This window comes from Pseudophryne corroboree, chromosome 4 (genome assembly GCF_028390025.1).
Source record: "Pseudophryne corroboree isolate aPseCor3 chromosome 4, aPseCor3.hap2, whole genome shotgun sequence".
NCBI classification, from domain to species: domain Eukaryota; kingdom Metazoa; phylum Chordata; class Amphibia; order Anura; family Myobatrachidae; genus Pseudophryne; species Pseudophryne corroboree.
In genome coordinates this window covers 91,352,280-91,368,831 of record NC_086447.1, presented here as the reverse complement: position 1 = coordinate 91,368,831, position 16,552 = coordinate 91,352,280, and the positions used below count along the sequence as shown (strand labels likewise).

The following is a 16,552-nucleotide window of genomic DNA, read 5'->3' as shown; positions in this document are numbered from 1 at the left end:
ATCGTAGAGTGAGAGTCAAATTTTTGTAATGATTTCAGAAATAGCTCCCACTTTGTGTGAGGTGCAAATCAATATGGGGACAATTGCACCATGTCTGATTGAGTGTTTGTTGCAAAGAAACTGAAGACAGAAACATTTTGGTAACATTTATATAGGTTTTGTATTTTTACCAGTATAGATATTTATATTAATTTATATTATAATAATTACATGGCTATCGAGTGTCAGATATTTATAACATTGCTCCCAAATGCAACAGCTATGTCTGAGTCTTCCTCTTGCTGTTTTCAAGTGCAAGTCCTATATCAGGTTTTAGCAATTGTGTAGGTTATTTGTAATACCCATCTTAGGATTTTTTATGATTTTTGAGTGTACTGTAGATACACTTCAAGCTTTGTATTCCTACATGAGCAGACTCAACATAATATTTTGATTGCTGGTTAAAAATAACCATCCACATTTTTATTAACAGTTATTGATATAAAGTATCTAAAATTGATTTGTAACTGGTCTTACATTTAAATGATTTTAATGTCACTAGCCTATCATTACTTTGTATATATATATAGTAAATAAGTCTCCTGTATACAATGTCTACGTTATGTATTATTGTAAGTAAACTTTAAATATTTGCATTTGAAACTAAAGAACGACTCTGGTGGGACTCGAACCCACAACCTTTGAATAACTACAACCTACTAGAAGTCGAATGCGCTATCCATTGCGCCACAGAGCCACTGATGTATCATATTTTTGCATCAACAGTACAATGTGTTGAATACTCTTATGTTTTAAATGACACAATCTGTGATGAAACTAATCTTTTTATTTTTCTATTTTTTAAGTATGCTGTAAAGAGAGTATCGTAGAGTGAGAGTAAAATTTTTGTAATGATTTCAGAAATAGCTCCCACTTTGTGTGAGGTGCAAATCAATATGGGGACAATTGCACCATGTCTGATTGAGTGTTTGTTGCAAAGAAACTGAAGACAGAAACATTTTGGTAACAATTATATAGGTTTTATATTTTTACCAGTATAGATATTTATATTAATTTATATTATAATAATTACATGGCTATCGAGTGTCAGATATTTATAAAATTTCTCCCAAATGCAACAGCTATTTCTGAGTCTTCCTCTTGCTGTTTTAAAGTGCAAGTCCTATATCAGGTTTTAGCAATTGTGTAGGTTATTTGTAATACCCATCTAATGATTTTTTATGATTTTTGAGTGTACTGTAGATACACTTTAAGCTTTGTATTCCTACGTGAGCAGACTCAACATAATATTTTCATTGCTGGTTAAAAATAACCATCCACATTTTTATTACCAGTTATTGATTTAAAGTATCTAAAATTGATTTGTAACAGGTCTTACATTTAAATGATTTTTATGTCAACAGCCTATAATTACTTTGTATATATAGTATACAGGTCTCCCATATACAATGTCTATGTTATGTATCATTTTAAGTAAATTTTAAATGTTTGCATTTGAAGCTGAGGAATGACTCTGGTGGGACTCGAACCCACAACATCTGAATAACTACAACCTACTAGAAGTCAAATGAGCTATCCATTGTGCCACAGAGCCACTGAGGCAGCAAGCGTTTGTATCGACAGTACAACTTGTAGAATACTTTCATGTTTTAAAAGCTACAATCTGTGATGAAACAAATCTATTATATCTTTATTTTTTTAGTAGGATGTATATACAGAGTATTGTAGAGTAAGAGCCAAAATTTTATACTGATTTCAGAAATAGCATCCTCATTGTGTGAGGTGCAAAAAAATGTGGGGACAATTGCACCCTGTGTGAAATAGTAACTGTTTATTGCAATACAAACTAAAGACCAAAATATTTTCTAAAATGTATTTAATGTTTAGAGTGCTTAACAGTGTAGATATTCATCTTATTTCATACTATAATGATAATGTTGCTAACCTGTGTCAGATATTTCCAACATTCCTCTTGAATGCAACATCCCTGTCTGAGTTTTCCGGCTGCTGATTTCGAGTGCAAGTCCTATATCAGGTTTAAGCAATTATTTAGCTAATATGTGATAACCATGTAAGGATTACAGGTAAAAAGGATTTCATGTTTTTTGAGTGTAGATACCCTTCAAGGTCTGCATAGCTAGCTGAGCAGACTCAACATTGAATTTGGTTGCTGGTCAAATATAACAATAAGCATTTTTGATCAGCAGTTATTGATTTAAAGTTTCGAAAATTGATTTGTAATTGGTGATCTTACATTTAAAAGATTTTTATGTCACCAGCCTATCATTACTTTGTATATATATATAGTAAATAAGTCTCCTATATACAATGTCTACGTTATGTATTATTGTAAGTAAAGTTTAAATGTTTGCATTTGAAACTAAAGAAAGACTCTGGAGGGACTCGAACACAAGACCTTTGAATAACTACAACCTACTAGAAGTCCAATGTGCTGTCCATTGCACCACAGAGCCACTGATGTACCACGTTTTTGTATCAACATTACAATGTGTTGAATACTCTTATGTTTTAAATGACAATCTGTGATGAAACTAATCTTTTTATTTTTCTATTTTTTAAGTAGGCTGTAAAGAGAGTATCGTAGAGTGAGAGTCAAATTTTTGTAATGATTTCAGAAATAGCTCCCACTTTGTGTGAGGTGCAAATCAATATGGGGACAATTGCACCATGTCTGATTGAGTGTTTGTTGCAAAGAAACTGAAGACAGAAACATTTTGGTAACATTTATATAGGTTTTGTATTTTTACCAGTATAGATATTTATATTAATTTATATTATAATAATTACATGGCTATCGAGTGTCAGATATTTATAACATTGCTCCCAAATGCAACAGGTATGTCTGAGTCTTCCTCTTGCTGTTTTCAAGTGCAAGTCCTATATCAGGTTTTAGCAATTGTGTAGGTTATTTGTAATACCCATCTAAGGATTTTTTATGATTTTTGAGTGTACTGTAGATACACTTCAAGCTTTGTATTCCTACATGAGCAGACTCAACATAATATTTTGATTGCTGGTTAAAAATAACCATCCACATTTTTATTAACAGTTATTGATTTAAAGTATCTAAAATTGATTTGTAACTGGTCTTACATTTAAATGATTTTAATGTCACTAGCCTATCATTACTTTGTATATATATATATATATATATATATATATATATATATAGTAAATAAGTCTCCTGTATACAATGTCTACGTTATGTATCATTGTAAGTAAACTTTAAATCTTTGCATTTGAAACTAAAGAACGACTCTGGTGGTACTCGAACCCACAACCTTTGAATAACTACAACCTACTAGAAGTTGAATGCGCTATCCATTGCGTCACAGAGCCACTGATGTATCATATTTTTGCATCAACAGTACAATGTGTTGAATACTCTTATGTTTTAAATGACACAATCTGTGATGAAACTAATCTTTTTATTTTTCTATTTTTTAAGTATGCTGTAAAGAGAGTATCGTAGAGTGAGAGTCAAATTTTTGTAATGATTTCAGAAATAGCTCCCACTTTGTGTGAGGTGCAAATCAATATGGGGACAATTGCACCATGTCTGATTGAGTGTTTGTTGCAAAGAAACTGAAGACAGAAACATTTTGGTAACATTTATATAGGTTTTGTATTTTTACCAGTATAGATATTTATATAAATTTATATTATAATAATTACATGGCTATCGAGTGTCAGATATTTATAACATTGCTCCCAAATGCAACAGCTATGTCTGAGTCTTCCTCTTGCTGTTTTCAAGTGCAAGTCCTATATCAGGTTTTAGCAATTGTGTAGGTTATTTGTAATACCCATCTTAGGATTTTTTATGATTTTTGAGTGTACTGTAGATACACTTCAAGCTTTGTATTCCTACATGAGCAGACTCAACATAATATTTTGATTGCTGGTTAAAAATAACCATCCACATTTTTATTAACAGTTATTGATATAAAGTATCTAAAATTGATTTGTAACTGGTCTTACATTTAAATGATTTTAATGTCACTAGCCTATCATTACTTTGTATATATATATAGTAAATAAGTCTCCTGTATACAATGTCTACGTTATGTATTATTGTAAGTAAACTTTAAATATTTGCATTTGAAACTAAAGAACGACTCTGGTGGGACTCGAACCCACAACCTTTGAATAACTACAACCTACTAGAAGTCGAATGCGCTATCCATTGCGCCACAGAGCCACTGATGTATCATATTTTTGCATCAACAGTACAATGTGTTGAATACTCTTATGTTTTAAATGACACAATCTGTGATGAAACTAATCTTTTTATTTTTCTATTTTTTAAGTATGCTGTAAAGAGAGTATCGTAGAGTGAGAGTAAAATTTTTGTAATGATTTCAGAAATAGCTCCCACTTTGTGTGAGGTGCAAATCAATATGGGGACAATTGCACCATGTCTGATTGAGTGTTTGTTGCAAAGAAACTGAAGACAGAAACATTTTGGTAACAATTATATAGGTTTTATATTTTTACCAGTATAGATATTTATATTAATTTATATTATAATAATTACATGGCTATCGAGTGTCAGATATTTATAAAATTTCTCCCAAATGCAACAGCTATTTCTGAGTCTTCCTCTTGCTGTTTTAAAGTGCAAGTCCTATATCAGGTTTTAGCAATTGTGTAGGTTATTTGTAATACCCATCTAATGATTTTTTATGATTTTTGAGTGTACTGTAGATACACTTTAAGCTTTGTATTCCTACGTGAGCAGACTCAACATAATATTTTCATTGCTGGTTAAAAATAACCATCCACATTTTTATTACCAGTTATTGATTTAAAGTATCTAAAATTGATTTGTAACAGGTCTTACATTTAAATGATTTTTATGTCAACAGCCTATAATTACTTTGTATATATAGTATACAGGTCTCCCATATACAATGTCTATGTTATGTATCATTTTAAGTAAATTTTAAATGTTTGCATTTGAAGCTGAGGAATGACTCTGGTGGGACTCGAACCCACAACATCTGAATAACTACAACCTACTAGAAGTCAAATGAGCTATCCATTGTGCCACAGAGCCACTGAGGCAGCAAGCGTTTGTATCGACAGTACAACTTGTAGAATACTTTCATGTTTTAAAAGCTACAATCTGTGATGAAACAAATCTATTATATCTTTATTTTTTTAGTAGGATGTATATACAGAGTATTGTAGAGTAAGAGCCAAAATTTTATACTGATTTCAGAAATAGCATCCTCATTGTGTGAGGTGCAAAAAAATGTGGGGACAATTGCACCCTGTGTGAAATAGTAACTGTTTATTGCAATACAAACTAAAGACCAAAATATTTTCTAAAATGTATTTAATGTTTAGAGTGCTTAACAGTGTAGATATTCATCTTATTTCATACTATAATGATAATGTTGCTAACCTGTGTCAGATATTTCCAACATTCCTCTTGAATGCAACATCCCTGTCTGAGTTTTCCGGCTGCTGATTTCGAGTGCAAGTCCTATATCAGGTTTAAGCAATTATTTAGCTAATATGTGATAACCATGTAAGGATTACAGGTAAAAAGGATTTCATGTTTTTTGAGTGTAGATACCCTTCAAGGTCTGCATAGCTAGCTGAGCAGACTCAACATTGAATTTGGTTGCTGGTCAAATATAACAATAAGCATTTTTGATCAGCAGTTATTGATTTAAAGTTTCGAAAATTGATTTGTAATTGGTGATCTTACATTTAAAAGATTTTTATGTCACCAGCCTATCATTACTTTGTATATATATATAGTAAATAAGTCTCCTATATACAATGTCTACGTTATGTATTATTGTAAGTAAAGTTTAAATGTTTGCATTTGAAACTAAAGAAAGACTCTGGAGGGACTCGAACACAAGACCTTTGAATAACTACAACCTACTAGAAGTCCAATGTGCTGTCCATTGCACCACAGAGCCACTGATGTACCACGTTTTTGTATCAACATTACAATGTGTTGAATACTCTTATGTTTTAAATGACAATCTGTGATGAAACTAATCTTTTTATTTTTCTATTTTTTAAGTAGGCTGTAAAGAGAGTATCGTAGAGTGAGAGTCAAATTTTTGTAATGATTTCAGAAATAGCTCCCACTTTGTGTGAGGTGCAAATCAATATGGGGACAATTGCACCATGTCTGATTGAGTGTTTGTTGCAAAGAAACTGAAGACAGAAACATTTTGGTAACATTTATATAGGTTTTGTATTTTTACCAGTATAGATATTTATATTAATTTATATTATAATAATTACATGGCTATCGAGTGTCAGATATTTATAACATTGCTCCCAAATGCAACAGGTATGTCTGAGTCTTCCTCTTGCTGTTTTCAAGTGCAAGTCCTATATCAGGTTTTAGCAATTGTGTAGGTTATTTGTAATACCCATCTAAGGATTTTTTATGATTTTTGAGTGTACTGTAGATACACTTCAAGCTTTGTATTCCTACATGAGCAGACTCAACATAATATTTTGATTGCTGGTTAAAAATAACCATCCACATTTTTATTAACAGTTATTGATTTAAAGTATCTAAAATTGATTTGTAACTGGTCTTACATTTAAATGATTTTAATGTCACTAGCCTATCATTACTTTGTATATATATATATATATATATATATATATATATATATATAGTAAATAAGTCTCCTGTATACAATGTCTACGTTATGTATCATTGTAAGTAAACTTTAAATCTTTGCATTTGAAACTAAAGAACGACTCTGGTGGTACTCGAACCCACAACCTTTGAATAACTACAACCTACTAGAAGTTGAATGCGCTATCCATTGCGTCACAGAGCCACTGATGTATCATATTTTTGCATCAACAGTACAATGTGTTGAATACTCTTATGTTTTAAATGACACAATCTGTGATGAAACTAATCTTTTTATTTTTCTATTTTTTAAGTATGCTGTAAAGAGAGTATCGTAGAGTGAGAGTAAAATTTTTGTAATGATTTCAGAAATAGCTCCCACTTTGTGTGAGGTGCAAATCAATATGGGGACAATTGCACCATGTCTGATTGAGTGTTTGTTGCAAAGAAACTGAAGACAGAAACATTTTGGTAACAATTATATAGGTTTTATATTTTTACCAGTATAGATATTTATATTAATTTATATTATAATAATTACATGGCTATCGAGTGTCAGATATTTATAAAATTTCTCCCAAATGCAACAGCTATGTCTGAGTCTTCCTCTTGCTGTTTTCAAGTGCAAGTCCTATATCAGGTTTTAGCAATTGTGTAGGTTATTTGTAATACCCATCTAATGATTTTTTATGATTTTTGAGTGTACTGTAGATACACTTTAAGCTTTGTATTCCTACGTGAGCAGACTCAACATAATATTTTCATTGCTGGTTAAAAATAACCATCCACATTTTTATTACCAGTTATTGATTTAAAGTATCTAAAATTGATTTGTAACTGGTCTTACATTTAAATGATTTTTATGTCAACAGCCTATAATTACTTTGTATATATAGTATACAGGTCTCCCATATACAATGTCTATGTTATGTATCATTTTAAGTAAATTTTAAATGTTTGCATTTGAAACTAAAGAAAGACTCTGGAGGGACTCGAACACAAGACCTTTGAATAACTACAACCTACTAGAAGTCCAATGTGCTGTCCATTGCACCACAGAGCCACTGATGTACCACGTTTTTGTATCAACATTACAATGTGTTGAATACTCTTATGTTTTAAATGACAATCTGTGATGAAACTAATCTTTTTATTTTTCTATTTTTTAAGTAGGCTGTAAAGAGAGTATCGTAGAGTGAGAGTCAAATTTTTGTAATGATTTCAGAAATAGCTCCCACTTTGTGTGAGGTGCAAATCAATATGGGGACAATTGCACCATGTCTGATTGAGTGTTTGTTGCAAAGAAACTGAAGACAGAAACATTTTGGTAACATTTATATAGGTTTTGTATTTTTACCAGTATAGATATTTATATTAATTTATATTATAATAATTACATGGCTATCGAGTGTCAGATATTTATAACATTGCTCCCAAATGCAACAGGTATGTCTGAGTCTTCCTCTTGCTGTTTTCAAGTGCAAGTCCTATATCAGGTTTTAGCAATTGTGTAGGTTATTTGTAATACCCATCTAAGGATTTTTTATGATTTTTGAGTGTACTGTAGATACACTTCAAGCTTTGTATTCCTACATGAGCAGACTCAACATAATATTTTGATTGCTGGTTAAAAATAACCATCCACATTTTTATTAACAGTTATTGATTTAAAGTATCTAAAATTGATTTGTAACTGGTCTTACATTTAAATGATTTTAATGTCACTAGCCTATCATTACTTTGTATATATATATATATATATATATATATAGTAAATAAGTCTCCTGTATACAATGTCTACGTTATGTATCATTGTAAGTAAACTTTAAATCTTTGCATTTGAAACTAAAGAACGACTCTGGTGGTACTCGAACCCACAACCTTTGAATAACTACAACCTACTAGAAGTTGAATGCGCTATCCATTGCGTCACAGAGCCACTGATGTATCATATTTTTGCATCAACAGTACAATGTGTTGAATACTCTTATGTTTTAAATGACACAATCTGTGATGAAACTAATCTTTTTATTTTTCTATTTTTTAAGTATGCTGTAAAGAGAGTATCGTAGAGTGAGAGTAAAATTTTTGTAATGATTTCAGAAATAGCTCCCACTTTGTGTGAGGTGCAAATCAATATGGGGACAATTGCACCATGTCTGATTGAGTGTTTGTTGCAAAGAAACTGAAGACAGAAACATTTTGGTAACAATTATATAGGTTTTATATTTTTACCAGTATAGATATTTATATTAATTTATATTATAATAATTACATGGCTATCGAGTGTCAGATATTTATAAAATTTCTCCCAAATGCAACAGCTATGTCTGAGTCTTCCTCTTGCTGTTTTCAAGTGCAAGTCCTATATCAGGTTTTAGCAATTGTGTAGGTTATTTGTAATACCCATCTAATGATTTTTTATGATTTTTGAGTGTACTGTAGATACACTTTAAGCTTTGTATTCCTACGTGAGCAGACTCAACATAATATTTTCATTGCTGGTTAAAAATAACCATCCACATTTTTATTACCAGTTATTGATTTAAAGTATCTAAAATTGATTTGTAACTGGTCTTACATTTAAATGATTTTTATGTCAACAGCCTATAATTACTTTGTATATATAGTATACAGGTCTCCCATATACAATGTCTATGTTATGTATCATTTTAAGTAAATTTTAAATGTTTGCATTTGAAGCTAAAGAATGACTCTGGTGGGACTCGAACCCACAACATCTGAATAACTACAACCTACTAGAAGTCAAATGCGCGATCCATTGTGCCACAGAGCCACTGAGGCAGCAAGCGTTTCTATCGACAGTACAACTTGTAGAATACTTTCATGTTTTAAAAGCTACAATCTGTGATGAAACAAATCTATTATATCTTTATTTTTTTAGTAGGATGTATATACAGAGTATTGTAGAGTAAGAGCCAAAATTTTATACTGATTTCAGAAATAGCATCCTCATTGTGTGAGGTGCAAAAAAATGTGGGGACAATTGCACCCTGTGTGAAATAGTAACTGTTTATTGCAATACAAACTAAAGACCAAAATATTTTCTAAAATGTATTTAATGTTTAGAGTGCTTAACAGTGTAGATATTCATATTATTTCATACTATAATGATAATGTTGCTAACCTGTGTCAGATATTTCCAACATTCCTCTTGAATGCAACATCCCTGTCTGAGTTTTCCGGCTGCTGATTTCGAGTGCAAGTCCTATATCAGGTTTAAGCAATTATTTAGCTAATATGTGATAACCATGTAAGGATTACAGGTAAAAAGGATTTCATGTTTTTTGAGTGTAGATACCCTTCAAGGTCTGCATAGCTAGCTGAGCAGACTCAACATTGAATTTGGTTGCTGGTCAAATATAACAATAAGCATTTTTGATCAGCAGTTATTGATTTAAAGTTTCGAAAATTGATTTGTAATTGGTGATCTTACATTTAAAAGATTTTTATGTCACCAGCCTATCATTACTTTGTATATATATATATAGTAAATAAGTCTCCTATATACAATGTCTACGTTATGTATTATTGTAAGTAAAGTTTAAATGTTTGCATTTGAAACTAAAGAAAGACTCTGGAGGGAATCGAACACAAGAACTTTGAATAACTACAACCTACTAGAAGTCCAATGCGCTGTCCATTGCACCACAGAGCCACTGATGTACCACGTTTTTGTATCAACATTACAATGTGTTGAATGCTCTTATGTTTTAAATGACAATCTGTGATGAAACTAATCTTTTTATTTTTCTATTTTTTAAGTAGGCTGTAAAGAGAGTATCGTAGAGTGAGAGTCAAATTTTTGTAATGATTTCAGAAATAGCTCCCACTTTGTGTGAGGTGCAAATCAATATGGGGACAATTGCACCATGTCTGATTGAGTGTTTGTTGCAAAGAAACTGAAGACAGAAACATTTTGGTAACATTTATATAGGTTTTGTATTTTTACCAGTATAGATATTTATATTAATTTATATTATAATAATTACATGGCTATCGAGTGTCAGATATTTATAACATTGCTCCCAAATGCAACAGCTATGTCTGAGTCTTCCTCTTGCTGTTTTCAAGTGCAAGTCCTATATCAGGTTTTAGCAATTGTGTAGGTTATTTGTAATACCCATCTTAGGATTTTTTATGATTTTTGAGTGTACTGTAGATACACTTCAAGCTTTGTATTCCTACATGAGCAGACTCAACATAATATTTTGATTGCTGGTTAAAAATAACCATCCACATTTTTATTAACAGTTATTGATATAAAGTATCTAAAATTGATTTGTAACTGGTCTTACATTTAAATGATTTTAATGTCACTAGCCTATCATTACTTTGTATATATATATAGTAAATAAGTCTCCTGTATACAATGTCTACGTTATGTATTATTGTAAGTAAACTTTAAATATTTGCATTTGAAACTAAAGAACGACTCTGGTGGGACTCGAACCCACAACCTTTGAATAACTACAACCTACTAGAAGTCGAATGCGCTATCCATTGCGCCACAGAGCCACTGATGTATCATATTTTTGCATCAACAGTACAATGTGTTGAATACTCTTATGTTTTAAATGACACAATCTGTGATGAAACTAATCTTTTTATTTTTCTATTTTTTAAGTATGCTGTAAAGAGAGTATCGTAGAGTGAGAGTAAAATTTTTGTAATGATTTCAGAAATAGCTCCCACTTTGTGTGAGGTGCAAATCAATATGGGGACAATTGCACCATGTCTGATTGAGTGTTTGTTGCAAAGAAACTGAAGACAGAAACATTTTGGTAACAATTATATAGGTTTTATATTTTTACCAGTATAGATATTTATATTAATTTATATTATAATAATTACATGGCTATCGAGTGTCAGATATTTATAAAATTTCTCCCAAATGCAACAGCTATTTCTGAGTCTTCCTCTTGCTGTTTTAAAGTGCAAGTCCTATATCAGGTTTTAGCAATTGTGTAGGTTATTTGTAATACCCATCTAATGATTTTTTATGATTTTTGAGTGTACTGTAGATACACTTTAAGCTTTGTATTCCTACGTGAGCAGACTCAACATAATATTTTCATTGCTGGTTAAAAATAACCATCCACATTTTTATTACCAGTTATTGATTTAAAGTATCTAAAATTGATTTGTAACAGGTCTTACATTTAAATGATTTTTATGTCAACAGCCTATAATTACTTTGTATATATAGTATACAGGTCTCCCATATACAATGTCTATGTTATGTATCATTTTAAGTAAATTTTAAATGTTTGCATTTGAAGCTGAGGAATGACTCTGGTGGGACTCGAACCCACAACATCTGAATAACTACAACCTACTAGAAGTCAAATGAGCTATCCATTGTGCCACAGAGCCACTGAGGCAGCAAGCGTTTGTATCGACAGTACAACTTGTAGAATACTTTCATGTTTTAAAAGCTACAATCTGTGATGAAACAAATCTATTATATCTTTATTTTTTTAGTAGGATGTATATACAGAGTATTGTAGAGTAAGAGCCAAAATTTTATACTGATTTCAGAAATAGCATCCTCATTGTGTGAGGTGCAAAAAAATGTGGGGACAATTGCACCCTGTGTGAAATAGTAACTGTTTATTGCAATACAAACTAAAGACCAAAATATTTTCTAAAATGTATTTAATGTTTAGAGTGCTTAACAGTGTAGATATTCATCTTATTTCATACTATAATGATAATGTTGCTAACCTGTGTCAGATATTTCCAACATTCCTCTTGAATGCAACATCCCTGTCTGAGTTTTCCGGCTGCTGATTTCGAGTGCAAGTCCTATATCAGGTTTAAGCAATTATTTAGCTAATATGTGATAACCATGTAAGGATTACAGGTAAAAAGGATTTCATGTTTTTTGAGTGTAGATACCCTTCAAGGTCTGCATAGCTAGCTGAGCAGACTCAACATTGAATTTGGTTGCTGGTCAAATATAACAATAAGCATTTTTGATCAGCAGTTATTGATTTAAAGTTTCGAAAATTGATTTGTAATTGGTGATCTTACATTTAAAAGATTTTTATGTCACCAGCCTATCATTACTTTGTATATATATATAGTAAATAAGTCTCCTATATACAATGTCTACGTTATGTATTATTGTAAGTAAAGTTTAAATGTTTGCATTTGAAACTAAAGAAAGACTCTGGAGGGACTCGAACACAAGACCTTTGAATAACTACAACCTACTAGAAGTCCAATGTGCTGTCCATTGCACCACAGAGCCACTGATGTACCACGTTTTTGTATCAACATTACAATGTGTTGAATACTCTTATGTTTTAAATGACAATCTGTGATGAAACTAATCTTTTTATTTTTCTATTTTTTAAGTAGGCTGTAAAGAGAGTATCGTAGAGTGAGAGTCAAATTTTTGTAATGATTTCAGAAATAGCTCCCACTTTGTGTGAGGTGCAAATCAATATGGGGACAATTGCACCATGTCTGATTGAGTGTTTGTTGCAAAGAAACTGAAGACAGAAACATTTTGGTAACATTTATATAGGTTTTGTATTTTTACCAGTATAGATATTTATATTAATTTATATTATAATAATTACATGGCTATCGAGTGTCAGATATTTATAACATTGCTCCCAAATGCAACAGGTATGTCTGAGTCTTCCTCTTGCTGTTTTCAAGTGCAAGTCCTATATCAGGTTTTAGCAATTGTGTAGGTTATTTGTAATACCCATCTAAGGATTTTTTATGATTTTTGAGTGTACTGTAGATACACTTCAAGCTTTGTATTCCTACATGAGCAGACTCAACATAATATTTTGATTGCTGGTTAAAAATAACCATCCACATTTTTATTAACAGTTATTGATTTAAAGTATCTAAAATTGATTTGTAACTGGTCTTACATTTAAATGATTTTAATGTCACTAGCCTATCATTACTTTGTATATATATATATATATATATATATATATATATATATATATAGTAAATAAGTCTCCTGTATACAATGTCTACGTTATGTATCATTGTAAGTAAACTTTAAATCTTTGCATTTGAAACTAAAGAACGACTCTGGTGGTACTCGAACCCACAACCTTTGAATAACTACAACCTACTAGAAGTTGAATGCGCTATCCATTGCGTCACAGAGCCACTGATGTATCATATTTTTGCATCAACAGTACAATGTGTTGAATACTCTTATGTTTTAAATGACACAATCTGTGATGAAACTAATCTTTTTATTTTTCTATTTTTTAAGTATGCTGTAAAGAGAGTATCGTAGAGTGAGAGTAAAATTTTTGTAATGATTTCAGAAATAGCTCCCACTTTGTGTGAGGTGCAAATCAATATGGGGACAATTGCACCATGTCTGATTGAGTGTTTGTTGCAAAGAAACTGAAGACAGAAACATTTTGGTAACAATTATATAGGTTTTATATTTTTACCAGTATAGATATTTATATTAATTTATATTATAATAATTACATGGCTATCGAGTGTCAGATATTTATAAAATTTCTCCCAAATGCAACAGCTATGTCTGAGTCTTCCTCTTGCTGTTTTCAAGTGCAAGTCCTATATCAGGTTTTAGCAATTGTGTAGGTTATTTGTAATACCCATCTAATGATTTTTTATGATTTTTGAGTGTACTGTAGATACACTTTAAGCTTTGTATTCCTACGTGAGCAGACTCAACATAATATTTTCATTGCTGGTTAAAAATAACCATCCACATTTTTATTACCAGTTATTGATTTAAAGTATCTAAAATTGATTTGTAACTGGTCTTACATTTAAATGATTTTTATGTCAACAGCCTATAATTACTTTGTATATATAGTATACAGGTCTCCCATATACAATGTCTATGTTATGTATCATTTTAAGTAAATTTTAAATGTTTGCATTTGAAACTAAAGAAAGACTCTGGAGGGACTCGAACACAAGACCTTTGAATAACTACAACCTACTAGAAGTCCAATGTGCTGTCCATTGCACCACAGAGCCACTGATGTACCACGTTTTTGTATCAACATTACAATGTGTTGAATACTCTTATGTTTTAAATGACAATCTGTGATGAAACTAATCTTTTTATTTTTCTATTTTTTAAGTAGGCTGTAAAGAGAGTATCGTAGAGTGAGAGTCAAATTTTTGTAATGATTTCAGAAATAGCTCCCACTTTGTGTGAGGTGCAAATCAATATGGGGACAATTGCACCATGTCTGATTGAGTGTTTGTTGCAAAGAAACTGAAGACAGAAACATTTTGGTAACATTTATATAGGTTTTGTATTTTTACCAGTATAGATATTTATATTAATTTATATTATAATAATTACATGGCTATCGAGTGTCAGATATTTATAACATTGCTCCCAAATGCAACAGGTATGTCTGAGTCTTCCTCTTGCTGTTTTCAAGTGCAAGTCCTATATCAGGTTTTAGCAATTGTGTAGGTTATTTGTAATACCCATCTAAGGATTTTTTATGATTTTTGAGTGTACTGTAGATACACTTCAAGCTTTGTATTCCTACATGAGCAGACTCAACATAATATTTTGATTGCTGGTTAAAAATAACCATCCACATTTTTATTAACAGTTATTGATTTAAAGTATCTAAAATTGATTTGTAACTGGTCTTACATTTAAATGATTTTAATGTCACTAGCCTATCATTACTTTGTATATATATATATATATATATATATATATAGTAAATAAGTCTCCTGTATACAATGTCTACGTTATGTATCATTGTAAGTAAACTTTAAATCTTTGCATTTGAAACTAAAGAACGACTCTGGTGGTACTCGAACCCACAACCTTTGAATAACTACAACCTACTAGAAGTTGAATGCGCTATCCATTGCGTCACAGAGCCACTGATGTATCATATTTTTGCATCAACAGTACAATGTGTTGAATACTCTTATGTTTTAAATGACACAATCTGTGATGAAACTAATCTTTTTATTTTTCTATTTTTTAAGTATGCTGTAAAGAGAGTATCGTAGAGTGAGAGTAAAATTTTTGTAATGATTTCAGAAATAGCTCCCACTTTGTGTGAGGTGCAAATCAATATGGGGACAATTGCACCATGTCTGATTGAGTGTTTGTTGCAAAGAAACTGAAGACAGAAACATTTTGGTAACAATTATATAGGTTTTATATTTTTACCAGTATAGATATTTATATTAATTTATATTATAATAATTACATGGCTATCGAGTGTCAGATATTTATAAAATTTCTCCCAAATGCAACAGCTATGTCTGAGTCTTCCTCTTGCTGTTTTCAAGTGCAAGTCCTATATCAGGTTTTAGCAATTGTGTAGGTTATTTGTAATACCCATCTAATGATTTTTTATGATTTTTGAGTGTACTGTAGATACACTTTAAGCTTTGTATTCCTACGTGAGCAGACTCAACATAATATTTTCATTGCTGGTTAAAAATAACCATCCACATTTTTATTACCAGTTATTGATTTAAAGTATCTAAAATTGATTTGTAACTGGTCTTACATTTAAATGATTTTTATGTCAACAGCCTATAATTACTTTGTATATATAGTATACAGGTCTCCCATATACAATGTCTATGTTATGTATCATTTTAAGTAAATTTTAAATGTTTGCATTTGAAGCTAAAGAATGACTCTGGTGGGACTCGAACCCACAACATCTGAATAACTACAACCTACTAGAAGTCAAATGCGCGATCCATTGTGCCACAGAGCCACTGAGGCAGCAAGCGTTTCTATCGACAGTACAACTTGTAGAATACTTTCATGTTTTAAAAGCTACAATCTGTGATGAAACAAATCTATTATATCTTTATTTTTTTAGTAGGATGTATATACAGAGTATTGTAGAGTAAGAGCCAAAA

At 31.1% G+C, this 16,552-nt stretch overlaps 3 non-coding genes across 3 annotated transcripts; all 3 read right to left on the bottom strand.

The window, feature by feature from the left end:
- Positions 1–650: 650 nt before the first annotated feature.
- Positions 651–736, bottom strand: TRNAR-UCU (transfer RNA arginine (anticodon UCU)). Its single transcript is given in 2 exon segments — positions 651–686; positions 700–736. It is a non-coding gene; the product is annotated as a tRNA-Arg (tRNA).
- A 3,400-nt stretch (positions 737–4,136) lies between these two features.
- Positions 4,137–4,222, bottom strand: TRNAR-UCU (transfer RNA arginine (anticodon UCU)). The gene is given in 2 exon segments: positions 4,137–4,172; positions 4,186–4,222. It is a non-coding gene; the product is annotated as a tRNA-Arg (tRNA).
- Positions 4,223–11,096: 6,874 nt separating this feature from the next.
- On the bottom strand, positions 11,097–11,182 carry TRNAR-UCU (transfer RNA arginine (anticodon UCU)). Its single transcript is given in 2 exon segments — positions 11,097–11,132; positions 11,146–11,182. It is a non-coding gene; the product is annotated as a tRNA-Arg (tRNA).
- Positions 11,183–16,552: the final 5,370 nt, after the last annotated feature.